Genomic DNA, 8,442 nt, shown 5'->3' with positions numbered 1-8,442 from the left:
AATAAAAATTATTATGTATAAAATAATAAAAAATAAAATAAATACCAAGTCGGCAACATTATAAATATTGTCTGAATAAAAGAATTTTTAATTATCTCGTTATACAAATATGAAATCACATAAAAATAAAAAAAAATGTGGCGAAACATTAACTATTACACAATTTAAACGTATTTATCATAGCCATATAATATAAAAAAAATTTACAAAAATTAAAACTGCAGCAATTTTATTAAATCCAGTTCGTAAAATTGATGCAATTTGATATCAAGTTTCACTTCATTATTACCTTATGGCATTATTATTTGTTAAAGTTACAAGAATCTATAATGAAAAGGCAAACTTAAAAAATAGGTAAAGTATTTATACAAAGTTATTAATAAACTCAGAGTGTATATCTGTAGTATTGTATAAAACTTCGAAATTTGTAGTATTTAAGTCGGCAAAAGTTTTTTAAAATACTTTTTGATCATAATAAGTTAATTTGTATAACTAGATATGTATGTATTCATTCATCTTAGAATATAAAATAGTAATGTGCAAAATCTTCTTTTAAAAATTAAGAAAAAAAAAAACACAAAATAGTACAATAGACCAGTTTAAATTATTTAATAATAATTAATAATAAAATGATTCTTCAGTAATTACATAAATGAGGACTTACTTCTATCTGATATCCCAAACTCTGGTGTTGACGACGCACGAACTGGCAGACGGTTCAACGCCGAGTGCCGCTGTTCTGGGAACTCGTGTGGTGGGGGAAGACCGGAGAAGGGGGGAGCCAATAGCATTACACGCTTTTTAGTACCTCCATTTTCAAATTATCCATATATGGTGTTTAATTTTTTTTTTATGATAAAAAATTATGGAAAATATTGAAATATTAGACCACAGCTAGACGCTTAATATATCTCAGTAATTTGTTTTTACGTGTCATGAAATAATCACATAGCCTGTGCTATTAGGCTTGATGTATATTACTGTTTAATTAATTACGAGTAATGAAAATAAAATAAAAAATACTGTTTAATTCTTACGTATCGAACATCCATTTCGAAATTCTATATATATCGATTTTTTGCAGGTATCTTGTACTTTTTTACTAAATTTTTACAAACTTTTTAATACTCGTTGAATTAGAATTCACAATCCAGCAAAAATATATTTAATGTTCTGTAAGTGACCAATAAGTTTCAACATCTAACTGCAGTGTTTTAATTATGAAACAATAAAACAGTATTAATAAATTAATTTAAAGGCAATTTTTAAGAAGTAAAAGCTATTTACCTCTTGAAATATTTACTAAAATTTAGTTGGACGGGTTTGGAATGAAAGTTGTGATATACCTGGTAATATTTTGATATCTTCATGGTGTTTATATTTTCATATATTTGATAAATTAGTAAGTTTTTTTTTTCTGGGAACATGACTGAAACAACTATAACAATAATCTATATATTTTTTTACAATTGAATTTGGATTTAAATATGTCTAAATACACGTCTCTAATTGTAAAAAAAATAAAAGAAAATAAACATTCAAATTAAGTTAGATTTAAAAACTTTTAAATAACGAGAATTTCAGACTGTATGACAAAGATAAATAATATTGATGTTTTTCCGTAATGTATAAGATGTTTTTACCTTTGAGAATAAAATGAAAAACAAATATGGAGTCCAAGAAATCTTTAAAGCTATTTATCACGAATCATCGAATTCAATGAAACTTCTTTTTGGTGATACTAGTTGGAAAAATATGAGACATGTGTCCTATGGTTCTTGCCAATGCGCTTGGTGCCGAGAAAAAAAAATATTTTTAATAATTTTATAATTGTTTTTATTGTCGTATGCCATCTTTGCTCTAAATGTATTTAATGGTTATTATATAAAATATATTTGTTTCATTCGTGCAAAATAAAGAACAAAAGAATTTTATCTTGTTAAATAAGCATTAGTGTAAAAAAAATTACAAAACCTAAAAGCCACTTCTAATAAAGTAGAAAAAAAAAATGTTTAGGAAAAATCAAGTAAGATTCGTTTGTGTGTTTTGAAATCTTTTAATGTGAATGTTACTATAAATTAAAAATTAAAAGTTTTTTGACTTAATTTTAGGAGGTTATTTTTTTTCCTGCGAATGCCACGTTCAGGAAAAAAAAAATTATCTTGTAAAATAAGCCTAAGTGTATAAAAACTTACAAAAACCAAAAGTCGGTTCTAGTAAAGTAGAACAAAAATAAAAAGGAAAAATCAAGTAATATTCGTTTTTAGTTCCTTTTGAAACCCTTGAATATGAATTTTCATATAAATTAAAAATTAGAAATTCTTGACTTGATTTTAAGAGATTATTTTTTTTTCTGCCAATTTCACACGTTCACGAAATAAATTTATAAGTCCTCACAATGTTATCCAAATACAACGCAAACACATATCCGCAATAACGTACAAAATAATAGGCTAGTGTAAGAGTAATTGTACAAAATAAAATGTTATTTTCTGTAAGACACGGAAAATGGTGATATTAAAGTTTTTCTTTTTATATATATCCTCGTTTTTGGAACGATACAATATCCAATTTATCATAGACTTGGCCGAAAATAATCCTTTCTATATCGACCCAATATTCACGTAGTAAACCTATTATTTTCCAATCATTTCCTGATATAGTTCCGAGGTGTCTGGAAACTATATTGTCTAATAAATCTTTTGCCTTTGGAGTTTTACAAAATGAAAACTTCTTTAAAAGTTAATTTAATGGGATGTTGCCGTATGTTTAAGAAATTTAAATATAGATTTATAATATTAAAACAAATAATGGAGATAAAAAAAAACAATATTTTATTTTCCAAGAAGCATTTTTTTATAATTATCACTATAATAATTGATAATTACAACGTTATTAAGCACAGATTTTTATTTTTATTTAGAATAGTAATGTATATGAACAATTTCAATCGTAATAAAAAACAGACGATCATTGTTGAATCAGCGTGTTTTTGTGCAACTTTTTGTCTACTTTTAAAATTGTCAGTTTTTTTTTTTTTTTATGATGTTAATAGAGAATAATTCATATTCATTATTTATTACTAAATATCAAATAATGAATTTATTCGATTGTATTAATTTGAAAATAATAGAAATGTATAAGTACTGTGCTGATAAAGCGTAATCAGATTTAATTTTTATAGTTCATAATCACGTATAATAATTTGGCGTAGGGATAAAATTTTATTAGTTTAAATTTTTTTAAAAATTATTTATTTAATGTAATTTACAACTGTACAAAATAATACAATAGGTAAATATGTAGTATGTTACATATACACTTGAAAATCTTGGGAAGAAACCACCCATTGGTGGTACTTCAAACATTAATTTAAATTAGAAGGTCCCGTGGCCATCTCTTAGTTTAAATTAAAAAACAAAACAAAAAAGAAAAACTGGAGAATATTCAAGTTATAGTAAAATTATATATTCAATGAAACAATTGCCTGCTTCAAAGTACTACTTGCACTAAAGTGACCATCTTTATATATATTAAAAAAATTTTACTAAAAATTAATTTCCAAAATATAATATAAACTTTATTAAAATTAAATTGTGTGGCGTGACTGTAGAAATTAATGAAGAAGAACGATTAAGTCAAAAAAAAAAGTTGAAATAAGGGTCTGCTTTTTGTATCCTGTCGTACAGCTGGAGGGTGCTATGCGAGTTAGTTAGAGCATAGACCGTGATAGTAAAGAGTTCTTTTATCAGGCAGAGAGTAGGAAGGACGAGTTAAATGACAAAAGCGAAATAGAATAGTCTAACTTTAAATTCAAAGCACCACAATTAATATTTTACTAAGCGCTATGACAACTCATCAAAATTTATTAAAAATAAAGTAGAGAAGATAGACTAAGGAATGCCCTCATAGAAAAGGATATCAATGAAGTTTCATTTTAATATTTAAATCTCTATTTTGACAAAATAATAATAAATTAATTTCTTTTTTTTTAATAATTTATTTATTGTTATTTACAACTGTATACATATATACACGTCAAGTAAATTTGTTGTAAGTGATGTTATGACATGATACAAACATTTGGAGAATCTACCCATTGATAGAACTCCAAAAACACTTCTAAAGGAGAAGATTCTTTTCAGACGCCTAGGAGGATTATTAGGTAGTGAAGGAGAAGTCAGGTTAGAAACGAGTTGGTTTGGGTGGTTGGGAAGTTTATTATGGAAGGATTGGTATCTGGTTCTGGCCAAATCGGCAAAATAGGGGACATTGAGGTCCTGATGGATGATTTGATTTGTGACAAAGTAAGGAGCATTAAGGATTTTACGAAGGATTTTGGACTGTAAGGATTGGATTCGAGAGGAATTAGTTGGTTTAGTGGAGCCCCATAGGTCAACTCCGTATGTCCAAATAGGCCTTATAATAGTCATGTAGATCAGTCTTTGTAATGGATTGGAAGCTTGGACCGTTTGTCTAGTAAATGTTGTAATAGTCGGAATCCACGAGCAGTATGAATTAATTTTAATTTCCCATGTATTGGTAAAATTAAATAGGGTTAAAATTTCTGAAAAAATTAAATCAATCCATTTTTTTTCCTTTTGAAAATAAATTATTTTTTTTTTTATACTGATAACTTTAAAAAAAAAATAAATTCAGTTTTTATTCATTAAAAAAAAATTATATAATTTCCAGTAATATATTAATATAAACACAAGAAAAAAATTCTTTACAATATATTTGATATAGGCATTTTTTAAATTCTAGAATACTCCTGAAGTACTGAAAAGAAAATTTAAGAAAACTAACAAAAAAGTCATTTTTTTTTTTTTTTTTTTTTGGTGAAGAATAATAAAAAATTGTAAGACAGAATTTTTTTTTTTTCATTTTATAACAATTATTAAAAACAATATTATAATGAACTATAATAGTTTAATATTTTCCCTCGTTAACTTTGAGAAGTGATTCTACGCTGATTTTGTTACTAGATTTCTTGCCGCAATAAAAAAAATAATAATTTTTTTTTTAGCGTTTTTCATTTCATAATTACACAGCGTGAAGAAAAACTAAGATGTTTATAGCATTATAATACCTAATAAACAAACAAATACGCTTTTGTGTATTGACGCTTCTGGTTCATAATATTTATTTTTCTTAGAGGTTCTGTTATACTTACAGATACCTAGCCCCTTAAATTCTACAAGAATCATTCCCGTGTTTACTACCTCTCCAACTTTGATGCTTTTAAGTTAAATTTTAATGATAAGTTTTCCCTATTTATTAATATTGTACAACTAAAATAAACTAAATTTAATTGAATGGTGTTAATACATACAAGTTTTCATCACACGAATGTATAAAATATGAAACGTATGCGTAAAAGTATAAGAGCTATTAAATGGAGAACATTCAGAATTGGCATTTTATTAAGAAACTAAAAAATAACATACGAAGAGTGGAAACTAAACAACAAACAACATTTTATTCTGTTTATGTAAATAATTCTATTTAGTTCAATTGAAATTTGTTTGTAAGCCTCAATAAGAACCTTCTTGTTCGACCAACTACTATTTATGAATCAGTTTTGTTTATAAATTTTCTTTAGTTTTCTATTTTTAAATTATTTATAATATGGTTAAAATAAAATGCTTTATTTATGCTTTTAGTGAGTTTCTTGTTAACCGCTTCTCAGTGGTGGTGAGGGGCAGTCCTGCAGACTGACTAACATGAACGGCATATTTTTCAAAAGGATTTAATTTAATAGAACTTTAAAAATCTGGTGCTGTATGAGCATCGCACAACTTTCAATTAGTATCGATATTCATATTTTAGGATTTCTCGAGGTAAAATAGAAAATACCAATTTTTTTTCTACAAGAAGTTTAACAAAAGAGATCGAGGAAATGCTATCGGAAGAGATCGGCTTTTCCCGAGTCAAAACTTAATTAATTATTCATTTTGAATAAATATTTTTATTTTACTAAATATATAAGTCAAATTCTTTAGTATTGGAAGAAGATAGTTGACAGGATGGAGTAGATTGTAGGAATCTTTATCCCTAATGTTAGGTGTAAGCATTAGGGATACAGCGATCTTGGTGGAAAATATTATTTTGGAATCCTTGGGCATCATACATCATCAATTGCATAGGAATAAGCTCTGAAGACATCTGATATTCATCTTTTTTTAAAAAAACCTTTTTAACCTATTTCTTTATGTGTTTAACTTATATTCATTTCTTTTAACTTATTTATATGTTATTTTTTCATTTATTTATTAGTTTTTTAAACTTATTTATTAGTTTTTTAAACTTATTTATTAGTTTTTTAAACTTATTTATTCGTTTTTTAATTGTTCTACAGATGTGGCTATTTTATTTTTGATTTATATCTGTATTTATATTGATTGATACTTGTATTTAATTTGCATTGCATTCGTGTAAGGGATCGGATGTGAGTTGCGGATCATTAGAGAAGTAAGAGATAAAGAGAATAGCGTAGATAGGTTCGAAAAAAGGAAAAAATGGGTGAGAGGAAGAAAAAAAATATTGTTCGAAAAAATAAAAAGAAGAAATAATTTTTCTTTTATCCACGTTAAAATAAGTTAGTGTTTATATATCTATCAGAAAGTATTGGCGAACAAAGCATTTCTCTGTCTTAAAATGATCAACTTCTTTTAAATTACAACGGCTTACCAAAATCCTCGCCTAAGTCCGTCCTACTTTGTTCTGTTGGACCGGCCGGGATGAGGCGTTGTCTTCACCGGTTAGATAAAATCAATAATGGTAAAAGTTGGACAATAGCCAGCTAGAAGACTAGATCTACTTACAAGACATTACATGAAGTTGAATCTATGTTCTGATCTCGAATAACTATGTGTCCATTAGAATATAATCTAGCGATTCTCTATCACTCTGACTTTATAATTGCAATCTTATAGAGTAATATGTACGATTATTAATACATACTCGCATAAAAATTATAAATAAAGTATTTTAGTTTGGAAGCCTGCTTGTAAAGATTCAATTTATTATTGTCCTGCTAGAAGATTTAAGAGAGCTTAATAATAATTGGCACTAATGAAATATGTCCTCATCTTGTAGCGTCGAATAGCCTTACTACGATATTTAATTTCTTTGAGAAATGTTTTCCACAAAAAGAGATTAAATTTTCTTCAAGGATACAAAAAAATTGTCATGTTACTGATTATACAACCTTCAGTATAAAAGGACGGAATATCATCGGACACGTTGTTTGCACGATGATTGGTAGTTATTAATTAAATATGATTGTTAGGATAAATCAAGATTTTTTTAAAAATTTATTTATGGACACAACTGTATTTAAATAAAAATCATCTTCTTTTCAGGCGCCTTGGAGAATCGACACAAATGGAAGAGGAAGCAAGGTTAGGGAATTCATAATAAAAAAAATTATATCAGGTTCGAGCTTGATCGGTAACATATGGTACATTAAGGTCTTTATAAATGATTTTATTAGGGAAAAAGTAAGGAGCATTATGGATTATGGATTGTAAGGATACGAGAAGAATTTGAATGTTTAGCGGAACCCGAAAGCTCAACTCCGTAAGACCTGGGCCCTGTTTCATAATAAAGTACAAACTAATACTATTAGTCTTGCAGATTTATCTTAATTCAATTACACAGACTTGTACAATAGTAACTTGTACTTTAGTATTTTTTAATTACTGTAATATCACTAATAGTAAACCCTATTATGAAAAAAATAAGTATTAGTATTAGTATTCTATATGTTTATAGTTTCTACACTTGTACTATCAACTAATACTATTAGCTTTCATTATGAAACTAGGCCCAGATAGGCCTTATTATAAACACGTCTATAATAGACTAGTCTTTTGTAATATACTGGAAGTTTAGATCGCCTGTATAGTGAGTATTGTAATAGTCAAAATCATTAAATCGTTTAACATTTTAGCTACAGTCTATTCTGTATTTTAGCAAGATATTAATTGGTCAAATTCATTACTAATTAAAATTTACGAATAATTTTTTTTATTTATGATAAATTAAAAATATATATGCCTTCTTTATTTACTATAAATATCCCACCATTGGACTGGGTAGCTTAGCTTTTAACATTTCATTCTGGTATTTTCTTAATCAAACACTGTACTCATTATGCTATAGTTTTGATTGGATGTCATTTAGTTTCGCTTTTTATTGCATAAAAAATATGTTTAAAAGAATTATATTCCTATCTACTTATGAGTCTTCCTACTTATCTTCTACGCAGTTGATAACAACCGATAGGTTTAATATTTTTTACGGGCTAAATAAAAATAATAAAATATAGCCAATCGGACTGAGAATGGTCCAAGGAGTTAAAATTTAAATTTGGTACCCGAAATATTCCTAGTATTTTTTTTTTAATTTACTGGTCGTTCTTTGAGTTTAGTTGTT

The 8,442-nt window shown here is 26.7% G+C and overlaps 1 protein-coding gene across 1 annotated transcript in view; it reads right to left on the bottom strand.

Annotated features, from left to right (window-relative positions):
- The window catches only part of Ca-alpha1D (Ca[2+]-channel protein alpha[[1]] subunit D), a gene marked incomplete in the record, with an annotated part of 380,374 nt that extends 379,647 nt beyond the window's left edge, over window positions 1-727 (bottom strand). The window contains 1 exon segment of the mRNA XM_067047658.1: window positions 665-727.
- Window positions 728-8,442: the final 7,715 nt, after the last annotated feature.

The sequence above is a fragment of the Halyomorpha halys genome, unplaced genomic scaffold (assembly GCF_000696795.3).
Source record: "Halyomorpha halys isolate HHAL.00 unplaced genomic scaffold, Hhal_1.1 Scaffold262.1, whole genome shotgun sequence".
Classification (NCBI taxonomy): domain Eukaryota; kingdom Metazoa; phylum Arthropoda; class Insecta; order Hemiptera; family Pentatomidae; genus Halyomorpha; species Halyomorpha halys.
The sequence above is the reverse complement of the archived record's forward strand: the minus strand, read 5'-3'. Positions and strand labels throughout refer to the sequence as shown.